Source organism: Heterodontus francisci, chromosome 31 (assembly GCF_036365525.1).
Source record: "Heterodontus francisci isolate sHetFra1 chromosome 31, sHetFra1.hap1, whole genome shotgun sequence".
Classification (NCBI taxonomy): Eukaryota; Metazoa; Chordata; class Chondrichthyes; order Heterodontiformes; family Heterodontidae; genus Heterodontus; species Heterodontus francisci.
The window spans coordinates 24,555,404-24,572,177 of record NC_090401.1 but is presented as its reverse complement, the minus strand read 5'-3'; positions in this window follow the sequence as shown (position 1 = coordinate 24,572,177).

Genomic DNA, 16,774 nt, shown 5'->3' with positions numbered 1-16,774 from the left:
GAGATGGCAGATGAATTGAACAGGTATTTTGCATCGGTCTTCACTATTGAGGATACAAGTAACATCCTAGTATCAGCTCTAAGTCAAGAAATGGAAGCGAGGGAGGAACTTAAGAAAATTACAATCACCAGGGAAGTGGTACTGAGAAAATTGTTGGAGCTGCAGGCTGGCAAGTCCTCGGGTCCTGACGATCTTCATCCTATGGTGTTAAAAGAAGTGGTTAGTGAGATAATTGATGCATTAGTTTTAATTTTCCAAAGTTCCCTAGATTCGGAGAAGGTTCTGTTAGATTGGAAAATTGTGACTGTAACTCTTTTATTCAAAAAGGGAGGGAGACAGAAAGCAGGAAACTACAGGCTAATTAGCTTAACATGGATAGAAGATTGGCTAGCTAAAAGGAAATGGAGAGTAGGCATAAATGGGTCATTTTCTGGTTGGCAAGATGTAATGAGTGGTGTGCCACAGGGATCTGTGCTGGGGCCTCAACTTTTTACAATTTATATAAATGACTTAGATGAAGGGACCGAAGGTATGGTTGCTAAATTTGCTGATGACTCAAAGATAGGTAGGAAAGTAACTTATGAAGAGGACATATGGGGGCTACAAAGGGATATAGATAGGTTAAGTGAGTGGACAAAATTCCTGGCAAATGAAGTATACTGTGGGAAAGTGTGAAATTGTCCACTTTGGCAGGAAGTATAAAAAAGAAGCATATTATCTAAATGGTGAGAGATTGCAGAGCTCTGAGATGCAGAGGGATCTGGGTTTCCTGGTGCATGAATCACAAAAGGTGAGTATGCAGGTACAGCACGTAATTAGGAAAGCTAATAAAATGTTATTGTTTATCGCAAGAGGAATTGAATACAAAAGTAGGGAGGTTATACTTCAGCTATCCAGGGCATTGGTAAGACCACATCTGGAGTACTATGTACAGTACTGGTCTCCTTAATTAAGGAAGGATGTAAATAAATGTGTTGGAGGCAGTTCAGAGAAGGTTTACTAGACTAATACCTGGAATGGGTGGACTGTCTTATGAGGAAAGATTGGATAGGCTAGGCTTGTATCTGCTGGAATTTAGAAGAATAAGAGGCGACTTGATTGAAACATATAAGATCCTGAGGGGTCTTGACAGGGTGGATGTGGAAAGGATATTTCCCCTTGTGGGAGAATCTCGAACGAGGGGGTCACTGTTTAAAAATAAGGGGTCGCCCATTTAAGACAGAAACGAAGAGAATTTTTTTTTCTCAGAGGGTCGTGAGTCTTTGGAATTCTCTTCCTTAAAAGGCGGTGAAAGCAGAGTCTTTGAATATTTTTAAGGCAGATGTAGATAGATGCTTGATAAGCAAGGGGGTGGAAGGTTATTGGGGGTAGGTGGAAATGTGGAGTAATTAGTTCAGCCATTAGCTTATTGAATGGCAGAGAAGGCTCGAGGGGCCAAGTGGCCTACTCCTGCTCCTAATTTGTATGTTCGTACATTCGTATGCAGCCTGTCTGAGACTGTCACTTACTACCTAAAGTATGGTGCCCAGAACTGGACACAATATTTGAGGTCGGGCCTAACCAGTGTTTTATAAAGATTTAGCATAACCTCCTTGCTTTTGTACTCTGTGCTTCTGTTATAAAGCCAAGGATCCCATATGTCTTTTTAATAGCCTTCTCAACCTGTCCTGACACCTTCACAGATATTTACACATACGTTCCCAGGCCTTTCTGTTTCTGCACCCCCTTTAAAATTTTACCATTTATTGCCTCTCCTCATTTTTTCTTGGAGAATCACTTCAATGATAAAAGTATGGCGTAACTAACCATCCTCCCCCAAAAGGATGTCACAGAGCAGCTGCAGGACATCCTCCTGGGGGAAGGTGAACAGCCAGAGGTCGTGGACCACATTGGTACCAATGACATAGGTAGGAAGAGGGATGAGGTCCTGAAAGCTGATTTTAGGGAGTTAGGAAGGAAATTAAAAAGCAGGACCTCCAAAGCAGTAATCTCAGGATTACTCCCAGTGCCACATGCTAGTGAGCATAGGAATAGGAGGACTGATTGATTGAACACATGGCTGGAGAATTGATGTAGGAGGGAGGGAATCAGATTTCTGAGGCATTGGGACTGGCAATTGACTGCAATCTTCCACTGACATGGCAATTTTCCCAGCGTCGCCTGGGCCCCATGCTGTGTCAACACTTCGGCAACTCAAAGGAGGTGCTGACAGTTCAAAGTTTGCTAACCTTTAATGGCAAAAATGGCAAGGCTGAGGTCTTTTGCTGACAGAGACTTGCCATTGTCTGATGAGCTCCTGGAGACTGATGTCTCTGATAGTGCTGGGCGTGATGTAGTGGCAGCCGCTCCCATCTGACCGATCGCACCTCCATTGCATCCCCCCTACTCCTGCTGCATTCCCTCAGCTGCACTCTCATTGCAGACACAATGAAGGCTGCCTGCTGCCATTGCAATGAGGTGCATCGAATTGACCTCGCCCCTCCTCAGGCTCTCCACTATCCCTAATTGGACAGCAATCCTGGAAGGATTCTTAATTGGCCGCTGACTGGAAAATTGAACCAGAAGGCGCACTGTTGCTGCAAACGGGTGGGACCCGAAAATGGTCATGATGGCTAATAAATGACTTAAATCCAGAACATTCTGCCCTGTGTTTTTGATTTTCGATATAAATTGTGAACAACAGCAGTCCCAGCACTGATCCTTGTGGGACCCTACTTCCCACCTTATGTCACTCTGACTAGCTATCCTTTAACCCGACTCTCTGCTTTCTGTCTTTCAGCCAGCCAGTTATCCGTTCTGCTACTCATTCCCTGACCTCCACCCTTGTTGTCTTGTTATCTGCTGAAGATAATTTTGAATATTGAATAGCGGAGCGGTGAAGTGAAAGTTGAATGATTAGAGTGACAGTAAGGACTATAGGATTTAGTCAATTTAATTTTCATAGAAATAGTTCTTTATTAGGAATCCGCCATCATCCAGAGTCTCCCCTTGCATTACCTCAAGTTAAATCACAATACTAAAACCTGGGGATACAGGTTCAACCTGGCAAAAGGCAAATTTAGAATCTCATGCAGTTCTGCACATGACGGGCTGGATTTTATTGTGCTCCCGACATGGGGCTCCCTGGCGGGGACGCCAGACAATTATACCGGCAGCAGTCCGCCACGGAGCCCGCGCCGGGATTGCCAGGCCTGATCTTCCCGGCGCCGATGAGGCTCCGTGGCGGCCCCCCCGCCGCTCGGCGACAGGACCCAAATTTAAATATTTAAATAAAGGAAATGCAGATGTTTACATACCCTTCACCCCGATCTTGCCAGCTGTCCATGATCTTCCGTGCAGCGGCCGGCAGTCATGTGCCTTCGCTTTCCCGCCCAGGGAAAGCTGGCACCACCGAGTTGGGGAAGGGGGGAATCTTAGGTTTTTTTAGTGTAGTGTGGGGGGGGGGGGGGGTGCGGGGGGAGGATAGGCTCAAATCTGCATTTCTAGTGGGGGGCGGGTGGGAAGGGGTGAACTTTGCACTTTGTGCACTTGTGGTGGGGGGAGAGGTCAACTCAGCAGTTTAAGTGATTTTTGGCGGGGGGGGTGGGGGAGAGGGAAACTATGTAATGCAAGTGTTTTGGGGGAGGGGTGACATTTTATTTGTGGTGTACAGGGGGGGTACGGGTTTAAATATGCAAATTTTGCAGCCAGTCTGGCAGCCCTTTAAAAATGGTGCCAGCGCCTGCGCAGAGGCAGCTGATGCCGGTGCTGGTATCCTAGAGCCCACTCCCACAATGTGATTGAGGGGGAGGGCGGCCTGACCAACGTATTATAATGAGCTACCCTGCACTCGATCGCGGCGGTATGGCATGTGCGGGATGCCATTTTCTCGCCCGCTGCCGGGAACGTAAAATCCAGCCCAACGAGTGATTAATATGCATTTCCAGTTTCGGGTATTCTATATATAATTACCTCAGGGGGATTTTTGGTTGAAGCAGCAATATATTATTGATTTGAATTCAGATTTGGAATGTTGTGGGTTAATTCACAAAAGTCCAGTTTATGTTCTGAATATGTTGATCGAGGAAGGGAGGCTAGAGTGACTCAGGCAAAGTGGGGATGGTTTTATAAATGAGGTCTCCTGAAAGTTAATCAGCCAGACTTCAACAATGTTATCTTCATCAAAGAGAGACAAGTAGTTCAGTCATTACTACATTCAGACTATACAAGTATACGTTCACACCTCAAATATTAAAATAACTGCCATGCTTGGGACAGTTGCTTGACAGAACACCACTTTTGAGAGGGCAGCACTGTTGGTCAATGCCCAGTCAATGAGGCAGTCAGAGACATCACAGTCAACCTCATGTAGGAATCAAAAGCAGAGAGAATAGATCCCACTTTGTTTAAGAGAATCACAGAAATTCATATATAAATTGATGAGGTGCAACTAACACTTTTCCTAAATGAAAACTTGAACTGGCAAAGTATTTAGTACAAAGTCTGTAGACAGAGAGGTTCTTTTTTCTATTTTATTTCCCAGCATGCTTCCTATCTTAGCTACCTATATTTTGAGAGAATTGGGGGAAGGTGAGAAATTTCAGTTACCCAGCTTAGTGCTCTCATCACTGCTGAAATCACAATCAGAAAAATGTCGGCTTCCAACAGAGAGGAGAGGATTGCTTTGGAAGATATAAAACAAATTGAAACCCTGATGCATTTTATTCTATGCTTAGAATTGCTAGGTTCACAACTAAGTTTTTCAATATTATTTTATAAGTCTGCACACCTTAATCCTTTTACCATTTGAGATATATTCCAGTTTTTATTCTTATTACCAAAATGTATTTCCTCACATTTTTCTGTCAAACCACATCTGCCACTTATCTGCTCATTATCCTAGCTTCCTACATTCTCCTGATGGTTTCCTGCTCATCCAAGTTTGGTAAGAGCAGCAAATTTTGAATTCAACTCTGTCCATAAATACAGGTCATTTATATATGGGAGAGAAAACACAAAGGATTCCAACACCATTCCACTATCTGCCAGTCTGAGAAACATCCATTTACCACAATCCTTTGCCATCTACATTTCAGCCAACTCTTTGACCATGATATCACTTTCCCTTTTATACTATGGGCCCTTATTTTCTCAACCAATTTCTTATATGGTACATTCTCAAATTCTTTCTGGACATCCATATAAACTGTATCTACCACATTCCCTGGCTATAACGTTTGCTACTCTGTCAGAAAATTTAATCAGGTTTGCAATGTATGACCTAACCTACACAAATCCACGTTGACTCCCTCTGACTAGTTCATGCCCTGCAGTTTCTCGTAATCTTCTACAACTGACATAGATTGTTACTAGCTGCCTTATCACTGACATCCCTTTTTAACAGTTGAATAATATTGGTTTATTTAAAGTCAGAAGTCACTTGATCATCACTGGGGGAAAGCACTGGTCTCCTTATTTAGGGAAGGATGTAAATGTGTTGGAGGCAGTACAGAGCAGGTTTACTAGACAAATACCTGGAATGGGCAGGCTGTCTTACGAGGAAAGATTGGACAGGCTAGGCTTGTATCCGCTGGAATTTAGAAGAGTAAGAAGTGACTTGATTTAAATATATAAGATCCTGAGGGGTCTTGACAGGGTGGATGTGGAAAGAATGTTTCCCCTTGTGGGAGAATCTCGAACTAGGGGTCACTGTTTAAAAATAAGGGGTCGCCCATTTAAGACAGAGATGAGGAGAAATTTTTTTCTCTCAGAGGGCCGTGAGTCTTTGGAATTCTCTTCCTCAAAAGGCAGTGGAAGCAGAGTCTTTGAATATTTTTAAGGCAGAGGTAGATAGATGCTTGATAAGCAAGGGGGTGGAAGGTTATTGGACGTCAGTGGAAATGTGGAGCAATCAGTTCAGCCATGAACTTATTGAATGGCGGAGCAGGCTCGAGGGGTCGAGTAGCCTACTCCTGTTCCTAATTCATTTGTTCGTATGTATGTTCATCTGAGTAGCCCCTCAGAGTTTCCTTCTTAAGTAGATAGTGATTATGGCATTGCATAAAATGACAGCGTCCAAATTCAGTGCTCCTGAAATAACTCAAAATCATGCATGGCCACCTTCCAAATTAATTTTGAAAAATCATGCTTAGTCCCAGCAACAGTTTCTTCCTCGCTCCTCCAGTATTCAGCTCCTGGATGTCTATAAACTTTAATGCTGTCAGTCCTGAAGAACCATTTCCCTGTTAGTACATACTGGTTGTACATTGGTTGTACATTTATTTCCTCATCTAAAATCTTCCTTTACCTCCGCAAATACTGAAGGACAGTATTCATTAAGCAACTCTGCCATATCTTTACATACCATAATAATCACACTATCCTCATTTTTGAGTGGCCCACTCTTCCCGTAATGAATTTCTTTTTCCTAACATTCACAAAATCCTTTGCTGTTTTCCTTTCATGATGGATGCAAGTATTTTCCAATACCGGACCCCACTCCCCATTCCCCAGTCCCACCCTTAGCTCCTCTTTTGTTTCTATTGATAGATTACAATATTTTACATGACTCTGTTTTGTGACACCAACTTTGGTTTATTCAATAATATTCTAGCCTTTTTTGCCCAATGTGACTGCTCATCTGTGGAATTATAACCCTAAGTACAGCGTCTTTCTCCCTCATTAGAATATTCTTAGTCCATGCTGTACCAAAAGCACGCTTAAATAATTCCTACTGTTGCTCTAGTTAACTTTAATCTCCAACTTATCCAGGCTAAGTCTTCATTCATCGCTCTGCAGTTTGCAACTCCCCAATCAATCAGCTTTTTAACCTTCTACGATTTAACAATAAAACTAATGATACTAATGCTCATCTCTATTTTTCCCTCTTACCTTCAAATTGCTGACTTGGTCCAGGTATTATCCAGAATCATTATTGCATTATTTCCTGTACGGTTTGTTGAGCGCTGACTCAGCAGATAGTCTTGAATTCATTCTATTCCACCCCCCCGGTTCACTAAAGTCCCCACCTTAGTTGTATACTCTTAGCCTGTATCAGGATAGTTAATATATCTACACACATCTCCGAACTGTCTTACAAACAATTTGACAGGCTGTAATAAAACATTTCAACATGCCCCTTTTAGTTCTCCAGTTCAGCTCCCTAGTCTATTTGTACATTATTACTATGTTGTCTTTCTCATGGTATATTTATCCACTAAGCCATCAAAGGAGCTGGAATTTCTTGCAAAATATGGCAGTACATTTTATCAAGACATCATCGCTGATGCAATCTGTAAAAATTGTTGATATTTATAGTAAACCTGAGGACATTAGTTTGACAAGCAGGCTCTATCATCCTGACAAGAATATCTGACAAGAGTCTGAGCAGGAACAAATGAGGCTGAACTCTCGCAAAATTTGCCAGTCTTAGCTGTGGGCCAGTTATCTCTTTACCAAGACCATGCATGATTCCACACATTAAAATTTCCTTGAACACGGCTCGAACAATTCGAAGGTCCTATTTAGTATTCAGCAGACATGGTTTCATGGGGAACAACAGACTTCTTTTGTATAAGGCACAGCCAATGGTAGAGAGAGCCGGAACGCTTTTTCTTTATCGTCCCCTTCCCCCACCCCCCCACCCCCCATGACAGAACCTGACACTCTAGTAGTGAAATAAATGAAAGCGCTTGTAACACTTCTCCAATAATATCAGACTCCCTGAGCTTTGATCAGTTTCTAATTGCTTTTATATTCATGTTGTCAATTATAATCATGTGTCCAGCTAAAAGAAAAGACAGTAAAAGGTTATGCAGTGGTTCAAGAAGGCAGCTCACTGCCATCTTCTCAAGGGCAGTTAGGGATGGGCAATAAATGCTGGCTTTGCCAGTGACACTCACATCCCAAGAAGGAATAATAAAGTATGACAATGGTGGTACAATTTAGCTGTAATTACGTACCGCTGTTCAATATTTAGAGCTATGTAATTATCATGCGAATAGCATGATTGACAGAATTAGAGGCCCAATGCAAAATACAGTTTTCAAGAAAATTATAGGCATTATGATGTTACTATTTTTATCCCTCTCTCATGATACATTATTCTTGCCTTATCATTCTCGGCTGCATATGTGTTTTGCGTCAGTTTTTTTTAATTCATTCATGAGATGTGGGCATTGCTGGCAAGGCCAGAATTTATTGCCCATCATGAATTGCCCTTGAGAATGTGGTGGTGAGCTGACTTTTTGAACTGCTGCCGTCTGTGTGCTAAAGGTACGTCCACAGTTCTATGAGGAAGGGAATTCCAGTATTTTGATTCAGCGACGGTGAAGGAACAGCGATATAGTTCCAAGTCAGGGTAGTGTGTGATTTGGAGGGGAACTTGCAGGTGGTGGTGTTCCCATGCGCCAGCTGTTCTTGTTCTTCGAGGTGGTAGAGGTCGCGGGTTTGGAAGGTGTTGTTAAAGGAGCCTTGGTGAGTTGCTGCAGTGCATCTTGCAGATGGTAGTCAATGCTGCCACTGTGTGATGGTGGTGGAGGGAGTGATTGTTTAAGATGGTAGATGGGTTGCCAATCAAGCCGGCTACTTTGTCCTGGATGATGTGAAACTTCTTGAGTTTTGCTGGAGCTGCACTCAGCCAGACAAGTGGGGATTCCAGCAAACTCCTGACTTGTGCCTTTTAGACAGTGGAAAAACTTTAGGGAGTCGGAGGTGAGTTACTCGATGCAGAATTCCCAACCGTTATCCTGCTTTTTAGCCATGGTATTTATGTGGCTAGTCCAGTTAATTTTCTGGTCAATGGTGGCACGCAGGACGTCGATGGTGAGGGATTTGACGATGGTAGTGCTGTTGAATGTCAAGGGAAGGTGGTTAGATTGTAGGGATGGTCATTACTTGGCACTTGTGTAGCAGGAATGTTACATGTCACTTATCAACACAAACCTGAATGTTGCCCAGGTCTTGCTGCATGCCGGCATGGACTGCTTCATTATCTGAGGAGTTATGAGTGGAACTAAACACTGAGCAATCATCAGCAAATATCCCCACTTCTGACCCTATGATGGAGGGAAGGTCATTGATGAAGCAGCTGAAGATGGTTGGGCCCAGGACACTACCCCGAAAAACTCCTGCAGCAATGTTCTCAGGCTGAGATGATTGGTCTCCAACAGCCACAACTACCTTCCTTTGTGTTATGTGTGACCCCAACCAGTGGAGAGTTTTCCGCCTGATTCCCATTGACTTCAATTTTATTGGAGCTCCTTTATGCCACCTCGGTCAAATGCTGCCCTGATGTCAATGGTAGTCACTTTTACCTCACTTCTAGAAGTTAGTTCTTTTGTCTATGTTTGAACCAAAGTTATAATGAGGTCTGAAGCCGAATTGTCTTGGTGGACCCATCAGAGAGTAGGTTACTGCTGAGTAAATGCCGCTTGATAGCACTGTCAAGTTTGCTGATGTTTGAGAGTAAATTGGTGGGACGTTAACTGGTTAGATTGGATTTGTTCTACTTTTTGTGGAAAAGACATATCTGGGCAATTTTCCACCTTGTCAGGTAGATGCCACTGTTGTATCAGTATTGGAACAGCTTGGCTAGAGGTACAGCTAGTTCTGGAGGACATGTCTTCAGCACTAACGTAGGGATGTGGCTCGGCCCCAGAAACTTTGCTGTATCCAGTGAGTTCAGCCATTTCTTGATATCATGTAGAGTGAATCAAATTGGCTGAAGACTACCTTTTCTTATTGTGGGGCTTCAAGGAGAGGCCGACATAGATCATCTATTCGGCACTTTTTATTTTTTTTTATTTAATCATGGGATGTGGGCATCACTGGCTATGCCAGCATTTATTGCCCATCCCTAATTGCCCTTGAGAAGGTGGTGGTGAGCTGCCTTCTTGAACCGCTGCAGTCCATGTAAGGTAGGTGCACCCACAGTGCTGTTCGGAAGGGAGTTCCCGGATTTTGACCCAGCGACAGTGAGGAAACGGCGATACAGTTCCAAGTCAGCATGGTGTGTGACTTGGAGGGGAACTTGCAGGTGGTGATGTTCCCATGCATCTGCTGCTCTTGTCCTTCTAGATGGTAGAGGTCGTGGGTTTGGAAGGTGCAGTCTAAGAAGCCTTGGTGCGATGCTGCAGTGCATCATGTAGATGGTACACACTGCTGCCACTGTGTGTCGGTGGCGGAGGGAGTGAATGTTTGTGGATAGTGTGCCAATCAAGCGGGCTGCTTTGTTCTGGATGATGTCGAGCTTCTTGAGTGTTGTTGGAGCTGCAACCATCCAGGCAAGTGGAGAGTATTCCATCACACTCCTGACTTGTGCCTTGTAGATGGTGAACAGGCTTTGGGGAGTCAGAAGGTGAGTTACTTGCCGCAGGATTCCTAGCCTCTGACCTGCTGTTGTAGCCACGGTATTTATATAGCTATTCCAGTTCAGTTTCTGGTCAATGGTTGCCCCTAGGATGTTGATAGTGGGGGACTCAGCGATGGTAATGCCATTGAATGTCAAGAGGAGATGGTTAGATTCTCTCTTGTTGGAGATGGTCATTGCCTGGCACTTGTGTGGCGTGAATGTTATTTGCCACTTATCAGCCCAAACCTGGATATCGTCCAGGTCTTGCTGCATTTCTACACGGACTGCTTCAGTACTTGAGGAGTCGCGAATGGTGCTGAACATCGTGCAATCATCAGCGAACATCCCCACTTCTGACCTTATGATTGAAGGAAGGTCATTGATGAAGCAGCTGAAGATGATTGGGCCTAGGACACGACCCTGAGGAACTCCTGCAGCGATGTCCTGCAGCTCAGATGATTGACCTCCAACAAGCACAGCCATCTTCCTTTGCGCTAGGTATGACTCCAGCCAGCAGAGTGTTTTCCCCCTGATTCCCATTAACTCCAGTTTTTCTCGGGCTCTTTGATGCCATACTTGGTCAAATGCTGCCTTGATGTCAAAGGCAGTCATTCTCACCTCACCTCTTGAGTTCAGCTCTTTTGTCCATGTTTGAACCAAGGCTGTAATGAGGTCAGGAGCTGAGTGGCCCTGGTGGAACCAAACTGAACATCACTGAGCAGGTTATTGCTAAGCAAGTGCTGCTTGATGACACTGTTGATGACACCTTCCATCACTTTACTGATGATAGAGAGTAGGCTGATGGGGCGGTACTTGGCCGGGTTGGACTTGTCCTGTTTTTTGTGTACAGGACATACCTGGGCAATTTTCCACATTGCCGGGTAGATGCCAGTGTTTTAGCTATACTGGAACACATTTGCTCGGGGTGCGGTAAGTTCTGGAGCACAGGTCTTCAGTACTATTGCCGGAATATTGTCAAGACCCATCGCCTTTGCAGTATCCAGTGCCTTCAGTTGTTTCTTGATATCACGCGGAGTAAATCGAATTGGCTGAAGTCTGGCATCTGGCTTCAGGAGGGGGCCGAGATGGATCATCAACTCGGCACTTCTGGCTGAAGATTGTTGCAAATGCTTCCGCCTTGTCTTTCCCACTGATGTGCTGGGCTCCCCCATCATTGAGGATGGTGATATTTGTGGAGCCACCTCCTCCAGTTAGTTGTTTAATTGTCCACCACCATTCAAGACTGCATGTGGCAGGACTACAGAGCTTAGATCTGATCCGTTGGTTATGGGATCGCTTAGCTCTGTCTATTACATGCTGCTTATGCAGTTTGGCATGCAAGTAGTCCTGGGTTGTAGCTTCATCAGGTTGACATGTCATTTTCAAGTATGCCTGGTGGTGCGCCTGGCATGCCCTCCTGCACTCTTCATTGAACCAGGGTTGGTCTTCTGGCTTGATGGTAATGGTAGAGTGGGGGATATGCCGGGCCATGAGGTTACAGATTGTGGTTGAGTACAATTCTGCTGCTGCTGATGGCCCACAGCGCCTCATGGTCGCCCAGTTTTGCATTGCTAGATATTTTCAAAATCTATCCGATTTAGCATGGTGATAGTGCCACACAACACGATGGACGTTATCCTCAATGTCTCCACAAGGACTGTGCGGTAGTCACTCCTACCAATGCAGTCATGGAGAGAAGCATCTGCGGCAGGCAGATTGGTGAGGACAAGGTCAAGTATGTTTTTCCCTCGTGTTAGTTCCCCATCACCTGCCGCAGACCGAGTCTAGCAGCTAGGTCCTTTAATACTCGGCCAACTCGGTCAGTAGTGGTGCTACAGAGCCACTCTTGGTGTTGGATATTGAAGTCCCCCACCCAGAGTACATTTTGTGCCCTTGTCACCCTCAGTGCTTCCTCCAAGTGGTGTTCAACATGGAGGAGTACTGAGTCATCAGCTGAGGGAGGGCGGTAGGTGGTAATCAGTAGGAGGTTACCTTGCCCATGTTTGACCTGATGCCATGAGACTTCATGGGGTCCGGAGTCGATGTTGCGGACTCCCAGGACAACTCTCTCCCTACTGTAGACCACTGTCCCGCCACCTCTGTTGGGTCTGTCCTGCCGGTGGGTCAGGATATACCCTGGGATAGTGATTGTAGTGTCTGGGACATTGTCTGTGAGGTATGATTCCGTGAGTATGACTATGTCAGGCTGTTGCTTGACTAGTCTGTGAGACAGCTCTCCCAACTTTGGCACAAGCCCCCAGATGTTAGTAAGGAGGACTTTGCAGGGTCGACAGGGCTGGGTTTGCCATTGTCGTTTCCGGTGCCTAGCTCGATGCCGGGTGGTCCATCCGGTTTCATTCCTTTTTATTGACTTCGTAGTGATTAGGTACAATTGAGTGGCTTGCTAGGCCATTTCAGAGGGCATGTAGGAGTTAACCACATTGCTGTGGGTCTGGAGTCACATGTAGGCCAGACCAGATATGGACTTATTGCTAAAAATGGTTGCAAATGCTTCAGTCTTGTCTTTTGCATTCAAGTGCTGGGCTCCACCATCATTGAGGATGGTGATGTTCATGGAGACTCCTCCTCCTCCTATTTGTGTTTAATTGTTCATCACCATTCATGATTGACAGGATTGCAGAGCTTTGATTTGATTCGTTGGTTGTGGGATCACTTAGCTGTATCTAATGGATGCTGCTTCTGCTGTTTTGCATGCATATAGTCCTGTGTTATAGCTTCATCCTCATTAAATCAGGGTTGGTCCCCTGGCTTGATGGTAATGGTAGAGTGAGTGATATGCTGGGCCATGCAGTTATAGTTTGTTCTGGAATACCAACTGCATACCTAATCTTCCTTCTCTCACTCCACCTTTCCCTCACCTCATAATCTCATCTGACCAGGAGCTGCAGATGTTGTAATCACCCACTACTTACTTTCCCTCATCATAATTCAACCCTTGCCCCTTTTTCATTTCTGATACCTGATAATTGGAGCCTTCCTACTCACTGGAGGAAGATGAAGAAGACAGTGATGATAAAGGGACACCGTCACTCGATCTTACACTCACAGCCACCAGCTCAAATATTGGCAATGTGTATTTTAGAGGCTAGGACTGAGCACGATCTGTACATGGTGAAACAGCAGGCACCAATACTATGGTGAAACAGCAAGAACCAGTGCAGGGGGAAAAGGGTAGTGCTGATGCCAGCTTGCCAGAGGGTGAGATCACATAGTAGTACTGCTGCAGAAGACTCAGATGAGGACTTCAGTGGGCTAAGCTACAAAAGGAGGCTGATGTGTGTACAGAAACAAACGCTTGGTTCACCAAGAGCTTGCCAGAAAGCTTGTACTCATTGTCAAGTAGCATTGAGGAATCTAGCCACAAGTTGACACAGGACTTTGTGCGGAGTTTGGAACCCATCCTTTCCAACATGAAACAGATGGTTGCCTCCATCAACACACCTGCGGAACCCACCATGAAGCAGTGTTTGATGGCCGATGTCTCAGCTTCCATTGGAGCACAAGTAGCTTCCATTAAAGTCTGAGTCCTGCAGTGGTCGCTCAGACTGCTGCCATCACAGCTCGAGATACCACTGTTCAAAGGAGCTTCCAGGGCATCTCAGCAGTCCATCAATCTGTTCTCCAACAGATCAGTAGGATTGCTAAGGCGCTGCCCCAGGAGAGTGGCAGTGGCTGTCCGAAGCACAAACTTGCTGTCTCTATCAGGATGATGGCATTTGTGCTCCCAAGTCTCCCAGTTCGCCAGTACCCTTGCTGTTGCCTGTCAGCCAGCCAGCCCAGACTGCTGCAGCCCAGCTTGAGATGCTGCAGTCTGAAGCCAGACCGTCCAGGCCCAGAGCCGCTTTCCCATGCCATCTGCAGTTTCCTCAGTTGGAGATCAGCAGCATTTCATCACCAATGCTGCAGCCACTGGGGAAGCACTGCATAGGAGCACTAGGAAAGACAAAGGCACATGAAATTTGTGCACTAAGGGAATGGAGAAGGGGGATTCTTTTTTTTTGTATGCAATGTGTTGCAATTGAATTTATAAATATGGATTGGAATATGCATTTTCAGGTGATTTTTATTTTGGTGTTGTCAGGAAGAAATGATATAAGGTCAATGATAGAGGAACTGTAAGGAGTGTGGGACTGTTGGTGAATGGGGAGGTGCGATTGTGGTTACTGGTATCGTTTATTAATTATTTCATCATGTAGTGCCCAGGCAGAAAGGGCTGTCTTTGTTCTAGCCTCACTTGCAGTTCCTGTTCCTCTACTTTCTGTTACACTTACTGCTCCTAAATATCCTCTTTCTCCTGCTCCTGCTCCTCAGCTTCTTGCCTGATAAATAGACAAGTTCTGTCACTCATAATGGTGAGGTTGTGCAGCATGCATCATAATATCACAAACCTTGATACCCACTCAGCTGAGCACTCCAGAGTGATCTAGCAGCGGAAGCATTGGTTGAGACACCAATGATGCCCTCTATGTGAAGTATGACTCTCATTGTAAGCATGTTATGTACATGTGCGTGAGTTCTGAACCAAAGTCATGAACCATGTCATGAGTGGATAAGTTTTGTCACTCAGTAGCCGGCCTTTGACCTGCCATGATGGGTCTAGTACAGTTGATACAGAGGACTGCCACAGAACCAAGAAATCATGATTACTGCCAGGATAACGAGCATTCACCTGAATGATGCACTGCCCGTGGAGGCAAACCTGCTGCACATGGAGGGAGGTGCCCTGCAATACTTAACTGAGAAGTTGTCCACATTTGTGGTGATTTGTTGTGTACTGCACAATCTGGCAACCATGAGAGACCAGCCCTTACCACTAGAAATTGTGCCAGAGGGTTAAGCTCAGGAGCCACAAGAGGGGGAGGATGAAATAGACCAGGGGAACACCAAAGGGTTCCAACCCTTACCTGGAAGAGATATTCATCACCATCACATTGAAGACTGTTTTTGAGAAACATCCTTCATCATCAGACTTTGGAGTACTGCAGTCACTTACTTTCCAGGACTGAGGATTCATCAAGAGGTTCCGCATCTTCACTCAATTCTTTCAATCTCTTCCCCATGAACAGCACAATAAAAAAGGTCACCGATCCCACCACCAATTACCATAATCACTCTTTATCTATGCCAAAAACAATGAAAATATTACAACAACCAACAGCACTTACAAATATTAAACTGTTCACCCTGGAACATATCTTTAGTAACTTTCCTATTAATGCTCTTAGCTACTCTAATGCTTCTACAAAGTGCATCCTGAGTGGTAGCATCACACGAGCTGGATGTTGCTGACATTCTGAAGAAGACAGTTCAGATGTCCACCTGTGACGCCCATGAGAGGCTGTGGGCCGTGATGACCCCACCTCAGACTGTAGCATGTCACCATGGGCTTCAGCAGTCTGGGATGCCTGGCTGACAGGCAATAACAAGGGCAATGATGGAACGGCCAGAGGAGGAAGCAGGAATGCTGCCATTCGGCGAAAGGCCAGTAGATTCTTGCTCCATGATTATTACACCACTACCTTGGGGCGTCTGTCCAGCCAGCCCAGTGATCTGCAAGCCTCTTTCAACCAAAGAGCCCAGAGGCATCATGGCAGCTGCCTGAGCTTCCATTGCAGCACTTTAATGCTCCATGAAAGCTGTTTGCATCCCATGGAAGCTGCTCTGCTTGCAGTGGAACTACAACCTGAATCATCAGATGCTGCATGATGTTGGCACCACAGGTTGCTAGATGGAAGTGGCCTCTCCACACTGGGGAGAATGGGTTTCAGGCTCTGTATCAAACCATGGGCCAAGCTAGAGACGGACTCCTCCAACCCCTTGCCACCATCCTTAAGCTTTCAAACAGGCTTTCCATTGCACCAAGCATTTGGCTTATTCTGAAGCTTGACCCTGTGAGGTGCTCATCTGACTCCACAGCAGGACTAGTGTGCAACTTTGTCCTCCAGCAAGGTGCACCTGTGATGGCTCTTCTAGTCATCATGGCTGTTGCCCACTAGTGCCCAGTATGTGCCACTGTGAGGATCTGGGTTCCACTCTAGACTCTAAGGTATGCGTGGTTCTGGTTTCTGAGCTGGTGTCTACAACAGTGGTAGTAATTGATGCACTGCCATCTTCCTTACTCTCCTCTTCCTCCTCTTCTAGTTCTTCTGGGGGTATGAAGTGGATCTTGTTCCTGAGAACATCCAATAATAATGTTAGAAGGGTTAGGGAGCAGTGTGTGTGACCACTACAGCAGGATGTGTGTGATGAGACCATATGGAGCTTGTGAATGAGAATAGGTTTGGAGGATTAGGGATCAGAAATATTGTGGATATTAAGGAAGCTGGAGTGGCCACATACCTCTAAGCAATATGTCCCCTTCTCTGCCTTGGCCATGCAGTCTGACACTCCCCTTCCAATTATCGCCAGCACTGTCTCCTCAAG